Raw genomic sequence first — 17,635 nt, 5'->3', positions numbered from 1 at the left:
TGTGTTTTTACAAAAAGTGTTCCCCTTCTTCAAATACCTGGGAAGAAAGCTGAATGATACGGGCACTGGGGTAGCTTTCATTTGCTCAAGGGGACAATGAGGGAAGGGAAGGTCACTTCCAAGTCACAGTTATTTCCCAGGGGGGGCACAGTGTGTGCCCATTGTCCAGGTGAGAAAACTGAGACCCAGAGGTATTGATGGCTCGGCCCAAGGCCCCACAGTTACATAGTGCAGAGTTGATCAGGAGCACGTCCTCCCTACCGCCCGCAGCCTTGCTTGCCTCACCACACCATGCTGTCTTCCAAGAACATTACACACTTGCTCACTGTTCTTGCCTCCTGCTGCCTGCACTCTATTCGCAAGCTTGAGATATACCCTTCTTAGGCGCACAGCTAGAGTATGTTGAGAACATTTTTCTTCAAGGAAAGCAGAGCACGAGGGGCCAGCTGCCCCTTACCAGTGGTATATGTCCTTGGCATATAGAGCCCTCATTCCCTATTCAGCAAGCACTCAGTAAGACCGCTTTGCATGCCAGGCCCCAGGCTGGCACTATGGGGGGAAAGGTGGCCATACCACCCTCTGTAGCACAGATTAGAATCTAGTGGGCAAGACTGACATTAGTCAAATAATTATGTGATGGATATATTGCCGCAGAGTGAAACATGCATTCTGCAGGAAAAGCCCGGGGCGCCATGTGCATATCTAACAGACCTGGGTATGGCAGGGCACCAAGGAAAAGCTGCCCCGAGGAGCAGTGACTGGGCTGAAATGGAAAGGATGATAGGAGTTAGTGAGGTGTGCAAAGTGGGCACAAGAGCAGCAGGGGCTGCTCCAGGGAGAGGAAGCCAGCGTGAGAAGATTCTGGAAAGGTGAGTTTTCTCATTTGTAAAAGGAGGGCGACGATACCACCCCAGGGCATGGTAGCCAAGACCGAGATGATGCCGTTCAGGAGACTGGCACCCTCTTTTGACCCTGGAAATTTCCCATCAGCAACAATCCAAGGAGGAAAATAAAACCTGACACATGAAGATTTTCAATGAAACACTGTCCAAAAGAACTGACTGAAGAATTGGAAAAAGTTACAATGTCCAATAACAGGAAACATTAGGTAGGTTATGGAACATCAATTCTTTATCTCAATGCAATCATTTAAAATGATCATTAGGAGGTCTTTGCAACAACACAGCAAATGTTTATGCCAGGATGTTAGCTCAAAGAAAAAAAAAGCAGAACACAAAATTGCCTCTAGATTATGAGTGACTCTTTACGAAATTTGTGTGCATGTGGTTAGAGAAGAATACAGAAAATGAAAAAGGGGACTGGGCTAGGCAGTAAGGTTATGAAATTCATCCTGATATTGTCAGAATGCCTTAAAAATAAGCAAAATAGGTGTTAGACTATGAAGAAGGACTTGCATTCAGGTGTGAGAATGGGAAGACGGATCTGCCTTCAGGAATGGGGATGGGAGGAGGGAGACTTAAGTTCAAGTTCTATTCCTGGGTGGCACAGTTGGGCCAAGTCCTTCACCTCTCTGATTCCTGCTCAATGAGGTGAGGGTGGGGGTGTTTCAGTGAGGTCAAAGGACACGACTAGGGAAGCACTGGAACAGGATGGAAAGTTCGAGTGGCAGAGTGGAGATGGAGCAGTTCTGCAGCTGGGCAAGCTCCAGGATGAGGTCGTAGGAGTCGTTTGCTAAGATGGATGGAGGAGGTTAGGAGAGGGGCGAGGTCAGAGAACCCAGACACCTGTGTGGGCTGAGGCCAAACCTGCCTACATAAAACCCGAAGTAGATGCAAATGGATTACTGCACTACAGGCCCAGGAACAGGAGGTTTTCACTGTGCAGACACAGCAGGAACGTTGAGGACTTGAACCCAGATGTTATTCCTGGTGCTGTCTCACTGAGTATGACTCTTATTGCCTCAGGTAGCCCCTGACACTGGTGGTGATGCTGCCAGGGGCTTACAGGCCATCAGCCTGCAGTTACCACTCCTCCAGTCTGCTGGGCATCTCCTTCCTCCAAGCAGCCAAGACACCAAACTTCAAGGGCGTGTCCATGAGCTTCCAGAGGGGCCCCGAGCAGCTCACCACCTACCTGCATCCTCTCCAGGGCCTCACATTCCCCCTGCGTGCTCGCTGCTCTGAAAGGGAACCCAGGAGTGGGCTACAGCAGCCCAAAGAGCTATTCTGCCCAAGAGCGCTGACAGCAGAAGTGTGTCATGATAAGATCCACAGCTACCATGACCACGATCTGAAAGGTGTCCCTTGAAAGCGTCCAACATACAAGCAGCGCAAGTGTTAGAAGCAAATCCTGAGTCAGGCTGCCAGCCCAAACCCCAGCCAGGTTAGGAATCATGTCAGTTTTTCCAAATAAAATGGAAATACACTTTGTTTACATCTCTACCTTATACGATCGAGGGGATTCAATGAGACAAGACACAGAAAGCGCTCAGAAAGTGCCTGGCCTGTGGTAAGCCTCCACAAGTACTAGCTGTTATTATTACTGCCTGCTTGGAATGAAGCAGTTATCCATCTGTTGTCCTCCGGCACTGGAAACTTCCATGAGAAAAGGCGTGTACACACACACACATCTGTGTGCACACACACGCACGGGTGATGTTTGGGAGCCCAGCTCCATCTCTGTCTAGGAGCAGAACCCCTGGGGTAGGGGGGAGTAGTGCCAGCCCTCACACCCCACCACCTGTACCAGATGCCCTCTGCTTTTCTCCACAGTTATTTACATTTTCTCATTTGTCTTTCTTCTGCTCTTTCTGATTTCCCACATTCTTTGATTTGCCTGTCCTGTGTTCAACAGGGGAGGTCTTTGATCACTTTCCTAATTCCGTCAGCACCTTTTGGAAGAGGCCCACGCGTCAGAGGGCCCACGGGTGCCTGTGAGTCTGGCAGTTTTTGTGTTTGATCACTCGGTCTCCTGAGTTATTTCAGGGCAGCCCTTGCCTCAGCTGGCTTTCATCCATCCCCACCCTGGCCCGCTTCCCTCTGGGAGCCCGTTCCCTCCCTGCACACCATCATCTGAGTTTGCTCCTCTCCCAAGCCCTGAACGCCAGCCCAAGTTCAAAATTCCAAACATTCATTCCACTTCCCCTTCATTGCCCTTTGCTTCTGCTTTTCTCCTGACCCTTTTTCTAAGCAAACACTCTTCCAGACATGGTTAGAGACTGAATATCTATCACGACATGCATTTGCCTTCCTGTGTATCTTGCTTTAAGGTGTCCTCCCTCATCTGTAAGTCAAAACAGCCATTCTCTAAATTCCAGCAAGGCCTCTGCTTAGCAGCTAAGCAGTGAACGAAGGGGAAAAGGAGCAAATTGAAGTGCACAGAGAAAGAGAAACTACATGCTCAGGGATGATCACTCCCCCCAGTGCTGCCAGGCTTGAGCACGGCTCACAAAGCTCTCAGCAAAGGGCTTGGGTGCCCAACACACAGAGCCCCACTGACCTGCCCCAGGGTAGGGGCCTCTGTCATCAGGCCCAGGGGCCATGGCCACCCTCGAGGTCACAGTGGCCAAGCCATGCCAACTCCCTCGCACACACAACTCCACAGAAGAACGGCAGCATCCACTACTCTGTGTCCCAATGCCAGATGGCCCTTCAGCCCCAGCTGCAAGCAGTAAGGCCTGGACATCCTACGATGGTCCCACCCGGATGTTCATCAGATCACCTGGGGAAATTTTTAAGCATCTGATGGACTGGTCACAACCCTACGGCTCCCTCCAAATTGATCCAGGGTGGGGTCTGGGCCTCAAAGCTGTCTGAAAGCTCCCTAGATGCCTCTATTGTACAGGCCGGGGTGAGCCCACTGCACTTCCGAGAGCTGGGACGCAGGAGCCAGGCGGCTGGGATCCGAACCCTGCTTCCACAATCCACCTCCAGCAAGTTACCCCCACCTCACTAGGCCTCGGTGTCCTCAGTTATAAAAGGGAGAGTCAAAATAGCACTGCTGGTATATAAAGTAGAAAAGGCATGTGAAGAGCCCAGCACAAGGTCGGCGCTCAATAAACACTAAGTACTCCCGTCTTTCTTTCATCCCGGGGTCATCCCATCCCAATTCTCTCCCTGGCCACCAGGAGGCCTCTGCAAAGGGCTTTTCAGAGGGAAATGGAAAGGCCCCTGGGTCTGTCTCTGGGGTTGGGCTGACCGCCCAAAGGCAGTAGGGAAGATGGTGTGGGTCACAGTGCTTGTCACAGGACTACTGAAGCACCCCACTAGAGCAACCAGCTACTGGGAAGGAGGACAGCATTCCTAGAGAGAACAAGGGGTAGGCGGGGCACCAGGGAGACTGCCAGTCTCTACCACCCACAAGCCCAGGGTTCAGGGCAATTCTCCTCAGGCCACTGTTGGACAGGTATTCCAGGACCAGGCTCTCATGGCTCATTCTTCCTCCCTCTCCCGAGCTGACACTCATACTTTTCATCTGAACAAGACTCTGAAAGAGTCAGCCAGATGGGGTGGGCACCTCAATAGCCCCAGAAGACCCTCAGACTCCGAGCGTCCGTGTGTGTCAACTTAAATGAAGGATCAACGTTAATAATCAGGTTTAACAACCAAATAAAATTCTTCATTCATTCATTCATTTGCTTACTCAGTAAACTGCAACTGTCCAGTTGTTGTCCTCTGGCGATGGAAACTTCCACTACTCCTGTACCAGGCATAATGCTGGATGTGGGGAATGCAGAAACAAATACAGTCCACTGTATCAGTAAGCTCTTGCCATAATAATGCCATGTAACAAACCACCCAAACTTCAGCGGCTCCAATAAAGATGTTTAAAAAAAAAAAAAAAAAAAAAAAACTCAGTGGCTAAAACCAACCGTGATATATTTTTACAGATGTGTGGGTTGGTTGGGGCAGATCTTTTTCTCACTGCAGGTTTGTGGGTCAGTCAGCTCAGTGGCTGTGATCTGACCCTTATGTTTCTCATCCCCCTGGGACTAGTGGATTACCCAGGGCTTATTCCTTCTCTTCTTAAAGGTGAAGGTGGTAGCAACTCAGGAGGAGAGATGGAAACATCCTACATCTCTTGTACCCGGGCTCAGAACTAGCACCTTGTCACCCCTGCTAACATGCTGTTGGCCAAAGCAAGACACACGGCCAAACCAAGCCAAAGCATGAGAAAGTATACTCCACCCACCATGAGGCCACAGCAAGGGCATGATGAAGAATTGGGGGTAACTATTCAACTGGCCACACCCAGCCTCTGCCCTTCAAGAGTTCCTCCCGGCCAGCACGGGGAGTGCAATGTATCAAGAAAAATTGCAGCACGACGTGTTTTTGCCCCAGTCACTGGGGCCATTTGGGAGCCAGAGTCTTTTCTAGCCAGAAGGGAACGTCCCCTCTCTCATTCCCCCTACATACATGTCCCGTAAATTAGGCCCAGCAGTTTTTACCCCGTTTGACATGTGGGGAAGAGGCAACTTAGAGGGATAAAGGGGCTTGCCCAAGACACACTCAGTTGCCTCAGTTCTCCACTATTATTTGCATTTGGTGAGAGGGTTTATTTGAAAAAGGAAGTAGATGTAGTGTGCATAGCTTCCCAGGCTAATAGAAAGCAGAGAAGAGCTGGTCAATAAGTCATGCTATTTAAGGAGGTCAAAAAAATCCAAACTGATGAGAAGAAGCACTCATGAACTGGCACAGCCTTAATCCACAGGAAGGTACCATTTTTTAGAAAGAAAATGCAAACTTCTGGAGGACTTCCATGTTCTGAGCATACTACAGATACTGTCTCACTGAATCCTCAGGGGAACGCCGTAAGATGCTGTGAGGTGCTGGCTCCATTTGATGGATGAGGAAATGGACAATCATAGCAACTAGAGTCCTTGCCCTGAGTCCCACAGCTGGTGGGTGGCAGAGACAAGGCTGCAGGCAGACACCTTCTGTTTGAAGACCTGAGTCGCCACTGAATGCCTTAGATGACAACACAGGAGTCATCCACGTTGGCCCAGGTGAGGACAAAGCACAGGCCAGGCCAACAAGGAACAGACGGGCTCACAGAGAATCCCCGTGCCGTGTCTATAGGATGAGGGGTGGCTCAGCTCTCACCCACAACCTCCTGGGATGGACCTCATCGGCCAGCCTCAGGGATACGCATTCTCTTCCCAGCTCCTCAGGCGAACATCTGTTTTTCTCAAAGCTGTGAATGTCACATCAAAAATTTCCAATTACCTTCCCCTTGGTTTTATTCAGCATCAGTGTATTGGAGGCATAATTAGTCTGAGATGAAAACGTGTATTGTTCCCTTCTCCTCAGCAATGAAATAGGTTTCCAAATGTGCCAACAGAGAGGATTCTTCTCCAAAAATGACAAACAGAAAGTGAAGGATGAAAGCAGGAGTGAAAGACAGATGGATGACAACTGTGGCTGAGTTAGGACGGGGGTGGGGGATGTGATGGTGGAACCTGCCAAGGAGCTCCAGCTCCGAATCTCACCTCCTCCTCGCCTCCTAATGAGGATGGGCCTTTTCTGCGGCATAAAAGTGACGCTGATGGAGATGAAAGGCCAATTTCCACTGATTTGTTTCCTAATGATACATCATGAGAACGAGGTGCCTTGGGGGGTTGCTGAATGTGGAGGTGTCTGAGCATCCTTCTCCCCAGGGCTGGCCATACCCAGAGCCTGGGGGCCTTGGCCGAGGTGTGGAGGCTTCCCATTGGCCAGGGTTACCCAGAATTGGGGGAAAATAAAGACAGACACAAATTTTACATGAGTAGAAAATACTCCTAGAAGTTGGGTATTCAAGGAACCAAGACTCAGAGGTTCTCATTGACCCCAAGTCTTGCAAGAGATGAGACATTTAGCCTCTGATTTGTCCAGTCCTTGTCCAAGCAAATCTTCAAGGGTCCTATTAGTACAATACGGGCAATGATATCCATTCTGCTCCCACTCTTGCCTTCTTATAGGCTCGCCCCACAAAGCAGCCAGAGGGGTCACTAAATGGAAAACTGTTCATGTTATTGTCCTAGAAAAACCCTCCAATGACTTCCCTTCACACTTAAAATAAAACCCACTTCCTCACCTGGGCCGCAGAGCCCAGGAGGTGTACCGTCACCCACCTCTCTCACCTCACATGTCACTCTCTCCCCTCCTCTCACTAAGGTCCAGCCACTCAACCATTCTCGTTCTGTTCTTCCAACCAGTCGGCCTTTATTCCCACCTTGGGACCTTGGCAATGGCAAAGGTCTCCCTTACAAGAGCAAAGGCCCTCATGGGCCTGATTCCATCAAGCAGGTCTTAGCTCAGAAGTCGAAAGTGGCCCCCAATCACTCCATATCATGTCATCCTATTCTGGGTTCCTTCTTATAGATATCATGTGGTATCATCTTGCTTTTTGCCTCTTCCTCTCGCACCCAGAATGTAAGCTCTGTAGTTGTGGGGACCTCACCTGTCTTATTACCCACCACACCCCAGCACCTTGCAGAGTTGCAGAGCATCTGACACACAGGAAGGGCTCAATAAATATTGATGGACTCAAGACCAGGAGGGAAGCTGGTGGGGCTTGGCTTACAAAGACAACCACAAGATGAATACATACTACCTTCAGATAACTGAGGGACTGACATGGGGGAAAGAGTAAAATTGTTACATGGCCCAGAACATGGATCTAAGACTAATGAGAAGCCATGGGACAGATTTTGCCCAACATTAAGTAGGAGCTTTCTCACTGTTGAGCTGCCCAATAACAGAATGGGTTTCCTCAGTAGATGGCAAGTTCCCCATCTCTGGAGGTGTGTAAGCAGAGGCCACTGTTTGTGCCCATGGAGTCAAGAGATGAGCATCCTTCTAAGTTCCTGAGTCCACAGCCATCATCAACATCCACTTTGGTGTCTTCTGTCTTGGTCTTATTCTCCCATCCAGATTATAATCCCCAGAGCAAGGGCAGTGTATCTTTCTCCAGCACAGCCCCCCAGTGCCTTGCACAGGGCAAGGCCATGGTGACAGATGGAGCACACACGTCCGCCAGACATGGAGTGGAGTAAAACGTGCCTGATTCCCTTTAAGGTGAAAGCAGGAGGCTCCAGGCTGGGCTATCTCCGTGGGGCTCCACGTGGAGATGGGCACCTTCCTGACAGGGCTGAGCTTGTGGCCTGTGCCTTCGTCCAGGGACACAAGCCTGGAAAGTGGACAGGCGAGGAGGTGAAAGAGGAAGAGGTGGCAGTCACAGAACACCACAACCTGCACTCTGATTGCTTGTCCCCCCCGGGAGGGGCTGACATGATTTCCAGCCCCAGACAAGGAACCAAGGCTCAGGGAAGCCAGGCTTCTGGTCCAGTCCTACAGTGCGTCTAGGTGATGCTGAGAGTTGAGCTCAGATCTGAAGGATGCCATGACCTGCAATCTTGACACCTTGACCTCCAATGGGACAGACACTTTCCTCCCCATTTTAGACCTATCCAGTTGGAAACATTCTCAACACATTCTGCCTTTTCCTCTCCCCTGTCTCCGGAGAAACTGAGGCCCCTTCAATCCCCCAAGTCGAGCCCAAATTGGAACTACATTCGGTTCCCTATTGTTTCATCCAGCCTCGTGCCTGTTCAGAGGGAAGCTGATAGAAAAGTACATTCACATGCTCCCTCCTCCCAGCCCTGTGCAGGCACAGAGCTCTCTGTGCATGCCACACCTCCTTTCCATCACCTGGGACAGGTACTCACATGGAGGCACTCAGCACCGATTTGCCAAATAACCACGTGTCAGGACAAGTCATGTCAGAATACTCTTCCCTCCCAGCCCACTAACAGGAACCCAGTATCAGCCCCTGTATCTCCTCCAGTTCCTCGGGCTTCCTGGGCTGGTTCGTGGGCTTTTGCAGGAAAAAAAAAAAAACAGGGGCAGAAAGAAGGAGGAGTGAGGAAGAGAAGCAAGAGCACATGTGGACTATGAAAGGTGACGTATCCAGAGTCTGGGGAGACAGTGGCTTCTAAGAGACAAAGTGGGCGAGAGAACGAGGATCCTAAGAAGTGTTGTGAGTGATGAACTGGATCTTCTGACAGTCTTCGAAGGATTCAGTCAAGAACTGTTAAGCACATCATTACGTTTCCTGTTGGTTTTTTTTCTAGTGTGGCTTTACACAGAGGCTGGGCCATGGGGCGCCACCAGTTTTATTTGGATTACAAATGAATGACATGCTAGTCTCCAGTGACAGTAACTCTGACTTACTATGTTAGCCATATTTAGAATTAGTCACACAAAGAAACCTGGCTCCTCATTCGTATCATAGTAAAGTGTATTACCCTCCCCACCACAGAAATGAAAGACGTTCAGTGAAAATTCTGAAACTGTAAATGCCTATTTTTGTACTCAACTATGAAAGAATTTGTGAATATATGTAAATATGTTAATTAAATTTTATGGGTCATGTTAAAATATTTTTTAAGCAGATGAATGAGTAAATAAATAAATGAGAACCCCAAATCCATTGTTTAGCTCACAACGGCATAAGTCTCTCCTGCCTGGGTGAGAAATGATAACAGTCAATATAATTCCTAGGTAAAGATCTGCCCTGTGCTAGGCACCTTTTTACATGTATTAACTCCTTTAATCTTGACAGCCATCTATGAGGTAGGTAATAACATTACCTGCATTTTGCAGGTGAGAAAAGTGAAACGTTCACTTTGGATCCCACAGTTAGTGCTGGAGCCACAATTCCAACTCAGGAGGATGGTTCCAGCCCCATGTGTTTAGCTACTCTATGAATCTGTGCAAAGATCCAACTTGCCTGCTGAGCCAGCTACCCCACTACACAGGGTCAGCCCCATCCCAGCTGCTCCTGTCAGAAGTGGCCTGCGAGCTGTTGCCCTGAGAGGCCAAAACGTGTGCATATCTTGTAACAGCTTAGGGTTAAATGGCAGAAAAATCAACCCAATGCAGTTGTCACCTTCTTGGCTGTAATTGATAAGTGCTTACAAAATTTTATTTCACAGAAACACAATAATGACATGAAAAATAGGTATTTGGAAAGCACTGAGGCTCAAATGTTGAGGCTGAGGCATGTCTGCCATACCTCTACCCCCAGAATCTGTCATGCAAACACCCAAGAGCAATAATGCTGCTCTGCATCCCTTCTCCTCAACAGAGCACTCAGGCAGGAGCCCCAGGGGTGACAGGCTGGAAGGGGCAGGGTTGGAACCTCAAGCAAATTTAGCTTGCCTTAGAAGCCATGAGGCTGGAGACTGCTTATGGGAGGATGGTACCCACAAGCAGAGGGCTTCTCAAGGGCTGAGAATGTGTCTCACTCATCTTTCTATTTCTGGAGATCAGTGCCAGGTCTGACACACATGCAAAAGTCAACATGCAAAAGTGCTTGTGGGTTTGACTTGAATTAATGAGTGGAACTGAATGGCCTTCTCTGTTTCATAGAGTAAAGAGCATGAAAGCTGCAAGACAGACCAGGTGGCCAGGGCTGTGGCTCACCAAGAACATGTGGAGCATAACCCCCTACTCCTTAAGTGTGGGCTGCACGCTGTGGCATCTTTCCAAAAAGGACAGTATAGGAAAAGGGAAACACAAACTAACTTCATGGTGAAGACACTTGACAAACACGACCTCAGCCAGGTGGTCAAGGTCAACATCAACAGTGATCACTTATATTGATAGCACATTCTTTGATGTGACGATGAGAATGGCACTCTTCCTCTCCCAGTCTAATCATGAGAAAACATCATACAAATCCCAACTGGGGGACATTCTACATCATACCTGGCCAGTGCTCCTCAAAATCGTTAAGGTCATCAACAGCAAGGAAAGTCTGATAAACTAACACAACAAAGAGGAGTCTAAATGATGACTAAAGCAATGTGGTGTCCTGGATGGGTTCCTAGAGCAGAAAAGGCACAGAAGGAAATCTGGATAAAGCATGGACTTTAGTTAATAAAAATGCATCAGTAATGGTTCATTAATTGTGACAAAGGTACAATACGAATGGAAGATGCTCATAATAGGGGAAACTAGGTGTGGGGTATATGAGAACTCTCTGTGCAATCTTCCCTGCTTTTCTGTAAATCAAAAACTATTCTAAAATTAAAAGTTTATTTTTAAGAATTGGAGCCTCGTCCTGAGTTCTATACTTCCAAAATAGTCCTCAAAAGTGTTCCCTTTGGGCTTCCCTGGTGGCGCAGTGGTTGAGAGTCCGCCTGCCGATGCAGGGGACACGGGTTCATGCCCCGGTCTGGGAAGATCCCACATGCCGCGGAGCGACTAGGCCCGTGAGCCATGGCCACTGAGCCTGCGCGTCCGGAGCCTGTGCTCCGCAACAGGAGAGGCCACAACAGTGAGAGGCCCGCCTACCGCAAAAAAAAAAAAAAAAAGTGTTCCCTTTTCCCCAATTATCCCTGCCTTCATCAGTGCTATGTCAACGCTCACCCAAATATTGCCACCACCCTTCCTCCCTGGCCCCAGGCCCCCACCCAATCCACCCTGCTCCCTGAGGCCACCCAGAGCTTTCAGCAGCACAGGTGTGACGCCCATGTTGCAATGGCCCCCCTATCTTCAGGATTGATTCCAGCCCCTAGCACTGCATCTGGGGTCCTTTCACAGCCTTGCTTCCTACTCTTCCTGTAAATGCCTATTACTCTGTCCCCAAAAAGCTATTTCTCCAGCTTCCATGTGCTTCCCTCCCATGCTCCTGTACTTGCTGATACGTCACCTGGGATGTCCTCTGCCCACTGTTTACCCAGGCTGGCTCATGCCTGTCCTTCAAGACGCAGCTCATACATTGCTTCCTACAGAAAGCCTACTTTGGCCCCAGGGGGGATATGTTGGCTTTGGTGGACACCCCAATCATACCTACACTTAAATCTATTCCGTATTGTTGATGATTGCCTACTCTCGCTGAGGACAGGCACAGTGCTCTCACTCATGTATTTCTAGTGCCAGTCTTCACCAAATGTTTATTTAACAATGAGTTAATCACTAGGGGAAAAGGTGGGGTAAAAAAATCGTAGCCAGCATTCCAGGACTTTTGCTCCTGGGTTTTAAATTACAGATTCTATGCTTCAGAGACCCATCAGCCTCGCTAGAGTCCTGTGTAACCACATTCCATTATATGGCAAATGTAATGGTTACTAGATTTAATTATAGCAGGATAATTAATGTCAAGGTATTGCCAGTTTGGACATAAAAATTAAATATCACCTTCAATGTAACTATTCTCTAATGCTGTGATGACTGGGCTTGGAAATCCCAGTTTCTGAGGAGAGGTACCTTTACCATGGGGGAAGCGATGCCAGGTAGGACTTCTGCCTTGCCAGCTGCCACTGTCCTCCAGGAAGCGTGCCCCTGCCCTGGCTTGAGGCTGAGCTCCTGGCACCCCTCACCCTGAGATGGGCCCCATCTCTTACACACGCAGGCACAGACCACCATACCTGGTCTTGCTCTGGCTAAACCAAGGACCTTAGACAGAGGAATTTCTCAAGGGATCTCTCTAGGACCCTTGGGAGGTTCCCAAGTCACACGTCCTTTCGTGACCTCAACTTAGCTCCATAACAAGAAGTAAGAGCAACCATGAGGAATGACGGACCCTCAGAACCTATGTCAAGGCAGAGACTGTACAGCCACAGCTCAGGGAGGGGATGCCCCACCTGCTGCAGACCAGGAAGGCCTCACCTTGGGCCTCCAACCCTCTGCCACGCCCTCTCCTCCAGCCACTCACAACCCTGGCTCTGGTTCCATCCTTAGTGTGACTGTGATTTCATTCTGTGCCTAACAAAAAACATCGTCTCCTGTCAGTAGACTTCTGGCTACTCTCAAGTGCTAGGATCACGAATGCTCACACCACACAAGCCAAACACAGGATACAATGTGCCACCCTAGCCCCTCTCTCTCCCTGGATCCAGCCCGGACTCGGGAAGAGACAAGCCCAAGCTCCCTCCTGGCTTGCTGGAACATTTATAAATACTAGAGCCCTGAGCAGCCATGTAATGAATCCTACTACCCTAAGGCCACCATGCTGTGAGGAAGCTCAAACTAGTATATTCAGAGAGACCATGTGAAGAGGGAGAGATGCCCAGCCAGCCTCCAGCTTCTCCTTCCCCTCACTGTTCCAGATCCAGCCATTGTCTGACTGGAACAGCAGGACAGACCCAATCCAAAATCACCCAGCTGAGCCCTTACCAAATTTCTGACCCGAGGAAAACATGAGAGAAAATAAAATAGTTTTTGTTTTAAGCTACTAAGTTTCAGGGTGGTTCATCACACAGCAATAGATCACCAGAACAAAGGTCCAACATCAGAGCTACTGCAGTGAACAAACAGTTCTCGGATCCTTCTTCCAGCAGCCAAAATTGGCTTCAGCTTCTCAGAGTGGTCCCGGTCCCAATGTGGGACAGAGAACGACGTGCCAATGTCCTGGCGCTCCTGCTCAAACAACTCCGTGAAACATTTACTCATAGCCCACAATCGCAAGGCCTGGGATTCCCAGGCCCCATCAACCCCACACAGCAAGGACTCCCTGCCCCTACCTCACTCCCACCCACCAACCAGAAGTGAAATAAAAATCACCTCTGAGGGCTTCCCTGGTGGCGCAGTGGTTGGGAGTCCGCCTGCCGATGCAGGGGACATGGGTTCGTGCCCCGGTCCGGGAAGATCCCACATGCCGCGGAGCGGCTGGGCCCGTGAGCCATGGCCGCTGAGCCTGCGCTCCGCAACGGGAGAGGCCACAACAGTGAGAGGACCGCGTATGGCAAAAAAAAAAAAAAAAAAAAAAAAATCATCTCTGAGCACTCTGTGACTGAGCTGAGACCTCATGTTACAAGTAAGACAAAGATGGTGCCAAAGGCTGTAGTTCTGATGGGAAGCACAAACTGCACGGTCATCCACATCATCATTACCACCATCATCATCATTACCATCTGCACAATCACCATGGTCATCATCGCCACCATCAGCACCACCATCTTCATCATAATCTTCATCACCATCATCACCGCCATCATCACTACCACCACCACCACCATCATAACTATCATCATGACCGTCACCACCATCTTCAACCTAATCATCATTGTCATCATCACTGTTACCAGCAGCAGCAACAGCAGAAGCATCACCACCTTTATCACAGTAATACCAGGGACAGTTACTGAGCACTTTACTATGTACCAGAAACCATCCTAAGCACTTCAAATGCACTGTCTTGTCAAACTCTCATCACATTCTCATGATGTTGTCCTGCTACTACCCCCCATCCTAGAGATGACAAGACAAAGTTTTACAGCAGTTTTATAACTTGCCCACAGCCACCAGCCATAAGGCCAGTGCTGGGATTCTAACCCCAAATGCACTAACTCCAAAGGCCATGCCCATTCTAACTGCTCTGGCTCTCCTTCCCTCAAGCCGGCTCCATGGCTCTTCACCCTGAATTGCTTTAGCAATATTCCACTGGAGACCCCAGACCCCCGAACATTACCCGGCAGTGCCTCAGTCCCTGAATCTGGAAAATGGGAGTGGTGACAACAGCCTGGTCTGGGCAGAGTGTCAGATCTGAGGGACCCTATGTCGTGGGAGGGGGCAGGGTGCAGTCACTTACTAATCACCTGCTCTAGGTCAGGCAATGCTGGGCACTTCCCATACGTCTCATTTAAACTTCACCAAGCCCCGGGGGCAAGCAGGGATTAGCTTCCTATTTTACCAGTGACCCCAGATTCAAAGAGTGAGCCCAGCTGTGTAACTGCCAAGCCCTTGCTCTTTCTGTTGCCCCCAGTGCTCCCCAAACTTGAGGACAGGTCATACCTGCCACACAGCAAGGCCCCTCTGTCTGACCATGTCGGAGAAGCGGGGTCATTCACTGTACATTCACTTAGAGGGATGAATGGGCCCGGGATGTATTTGCTTTGCCTTCCCTGGGGCAGGCAGCCATTCTGGGCATGGCTCCAACCTCAGAGGAAGAGACACCAGACAACTGGAAGGGAACACACAGTCCCAGGGTTGGAATTCTCCCTGCTCAGCCTCTTCCTGGCTCTGGAGTCCAGCCGGGTACCCAGCTAGCTTATTATACAACTTCCCTTCTTTTTGAAGCTAAAACTAGCCAGATTTGAAAGGACACCTCCCCTCAAAGAAAGAAAAAGTCATGATTTTTTTTAAATTGGCCACTGAATTAAATGTGCAAATAGTGTTCCCCATCACAAAGAGAAAGTCTTTTTTTCCCCCACGTTTTATTTGCCTCCGAGGTTTCCTATTATGCCTAGGCTATAGCCATGGCCCTGATGGGACTGATCCCATGGGGTCTGGACACATGGAGAGCCCCAGTGGGGTGTGGAAGGGGGTTGGGGGAAGCAGGCGGATAAAGGTGGGACCCAAGAGCAAACTGACCCGCATTACACACACACACACGTACACATGCACACACAAAAACACAAACATACAACAGCAGCCCAGATTTGTTTACATATTGGCACAAGTGCAAACAAGCAGAGGCCGACAGGTGGGGAGGCCTGCACTGGCTCAGTAGCAGTCCTGCCTGACTCCCATTAGGTGACTGAGGAAAGGTTAGTCATGGTTGGGTTTGAATTCCCTGGTGAAGGAGAGAGGAAAGACGTTTCTGCAAAGAGCATGTCCTCTCGGCCCTTCCAGAAGGAGAGCCCTTGGAACAGCAAGGCAGGCCCATTTGCACACACATTAATAAAGTGAAAAGCTGTTTAGGTTGATTACTTGCTCCTCACGGAAGCTGCCGTGGTGGTTGCCAGGAGGCTGCACTCCCCGCTGAGAACTTGCCTGGTGAGACACAAAGCAGGGGCCTAATTCCCACACCAAGGGCCCATGCAGAGAGCCCCAAACGAGCTCCTGTGCCCTCCCAGAAAGCAGTGTTTTGTGCTCCGACCCTGGACCCCTCCCCACATTCACCTCCCACCACCCTTCCCCTGGCTCACCCTGCGCCAGGCCCACCCTCCTCCTCACAGATCCTCCAGTGTGTGCCAAGCTCAGTCCAGCCTCAGGACCCTTGCACATGCTTTCCAACTGCTGACATCGCTCTGCAGTCAGATCTTGCTTGATGGGCTCCATCACATCCTTCTGGTCACTCCACGAAAGCCACCTCCTTGGCAGCACCATCTCTCATCACTGCAACTAAACAGTGTCCCAACGACCCACTCTCTTCTTACCTTGCCTTATCTTTCTTCAAGGAGGTTGTCACTAACTGAATTACTTTGGGTTATTCATTTATTTGCTTAGTGTCTGCCCACTGCCTCCACTAGAATGTGAGCTCTTTGAAGTCAGGTACCATATCTGTCTCAGCCCTTCTGTATGCCCAGTACCGAGAATGGCCTGGTCCATACTGGCTGCTGGATTAACATTTAATCCATTTCAAGACAAGCAAACTGAGACCTGGAGAGGCACTGGAGTCAGAAAGAGCACAGCATCCCAGGGGAGCCTGGTCCGGGCCGGGCTCAGGCATTTACTTGGGCTGTAGGCTCACTTCTCATGTTTTTCTAAACCATGTCTCACTTGCAGGAAGGGACCAACCTCACCTCTCAGTTGCTTCCCAGCTCTAGTTGCTTCCCAGCTCTCAGAAAGAGCTGTGTGGAGTAGATGCTCAGAGTCACCAAGTACATCAGCCAGGCTTTTAAGAAATTGACCAGTTCCCGGTATCATACTCAGGAGCACCCAGGGCCATGGAAAGCTACCAGACTCAAGAACAGGACACTGCCGGCCCCAGAATAAGCAACTAGCAGCAGCACTGTGGAGTACTATTAGGGCCCAAACCAACACCAGTGATAACCTCTGTCTAAGGAGTTGACCTCCACACACTTAGTTCGCATTTAATGTAGACTTTGAGCAGCGATGTATAATAAGCCCAAGAACTTCCTGCAGATAAATACAAAGAAGGATCCTAAGGCAGGTCAGCAACATCCTGACACCAACTGGCAAGGGCAGGAAGAATAACAGATGCACAGAAAATGGGGTATCTTGAGGATCCAGGAGTGAAACAGGAACTCTTAGGAACACTGTGCTAAAGATGATGGTTGATTCCTAGTGAGAAAGAACTGGGGAAGGTGAATGGGCTCACTTCATTCTATGCCCATATTTGAATATGCTGAAGTTGACAGTATATAAGAGATAAGCCAGACATTGCCACTCAGCAGTCTGAAAAGTCTTATCGGCCCTGCCACAGGCAGAGCTGGCCAACGGAGAGCTTAAAAATCTAGTAATTAGTTGCCGACATTTAAGAATTAAGAGATTTCACAGTAAAGTCCAGATTTCTGCGTCCTGTTGAGACACAGGAAGCAGCAGCTGCAGCAGGCCTTCACGTGGGAACCTCACTGAAGCCTGAGCATCCCCTCCAGGGAATGATGTGCCCTCCAGGTGCCCACAGGTGCTACACTCTCAGCTCTTCTCACAGCCCACCTGCTCTACACTTTAATATACCTGCCTGGAGGTCATGGGCATTCAGGTTTGTGATTTGTGTCATATCTGGCTGGCAAAGGGTGGCTTTAGCCATTCTTACCTAACCCTTTGGTTGTCTTCAAAATCTGCACGTGACAGAATTAGCCAAGAGTGGTTCTTGGGGTTGCCTGGGTTGGATGGACCCACTTGACTACTGCAGAGCCGCAAGAAAAGAGCTGATGCACGGCGCCTTCCCCCATGCTGTCAGCATGGCACTCTCTCCAGTCGGGGGCTCACCGGTGGGC

The 17,635-nt window shown here is 49.7% G+C and overlaps 1 protein-coding gene across 5 annotated transcripts in view; it reads right to left on the bottom strand.

Annotated features, from left to right (window-relative positions):
- The window catches only part of GRID1 (glutamate ionotropic receptor delta type subunit 1), a 671,373-nt gene that overhangs the window by 434,379 nt on the left and 219,359 nt on the right, over positions 1-17,635 (bottom strand). The gene's annotated exons all lie outside the window — the stretch shown is intronic.

The sequence above is a fragment of the Globicephala melas genome, chromosome 16, assembly GCF_963455315.2.
Source record: "Globicephala melas chromosome 16, mGloMel1.2, whole genome shotgun sequence".
In the NCBI taxonomy this organism is placed as follows: domain Eukaryota; kingdom Metazoa; phylum Chordata; class Mammalia; order Artiodactyla; family Delphinidae; genus Globicephala; species Globicephala melas.
Note: the sequence above shows the minus strand (reverse complement) of the source record. Positions and strands in the feature narration are given on the sequence as shown.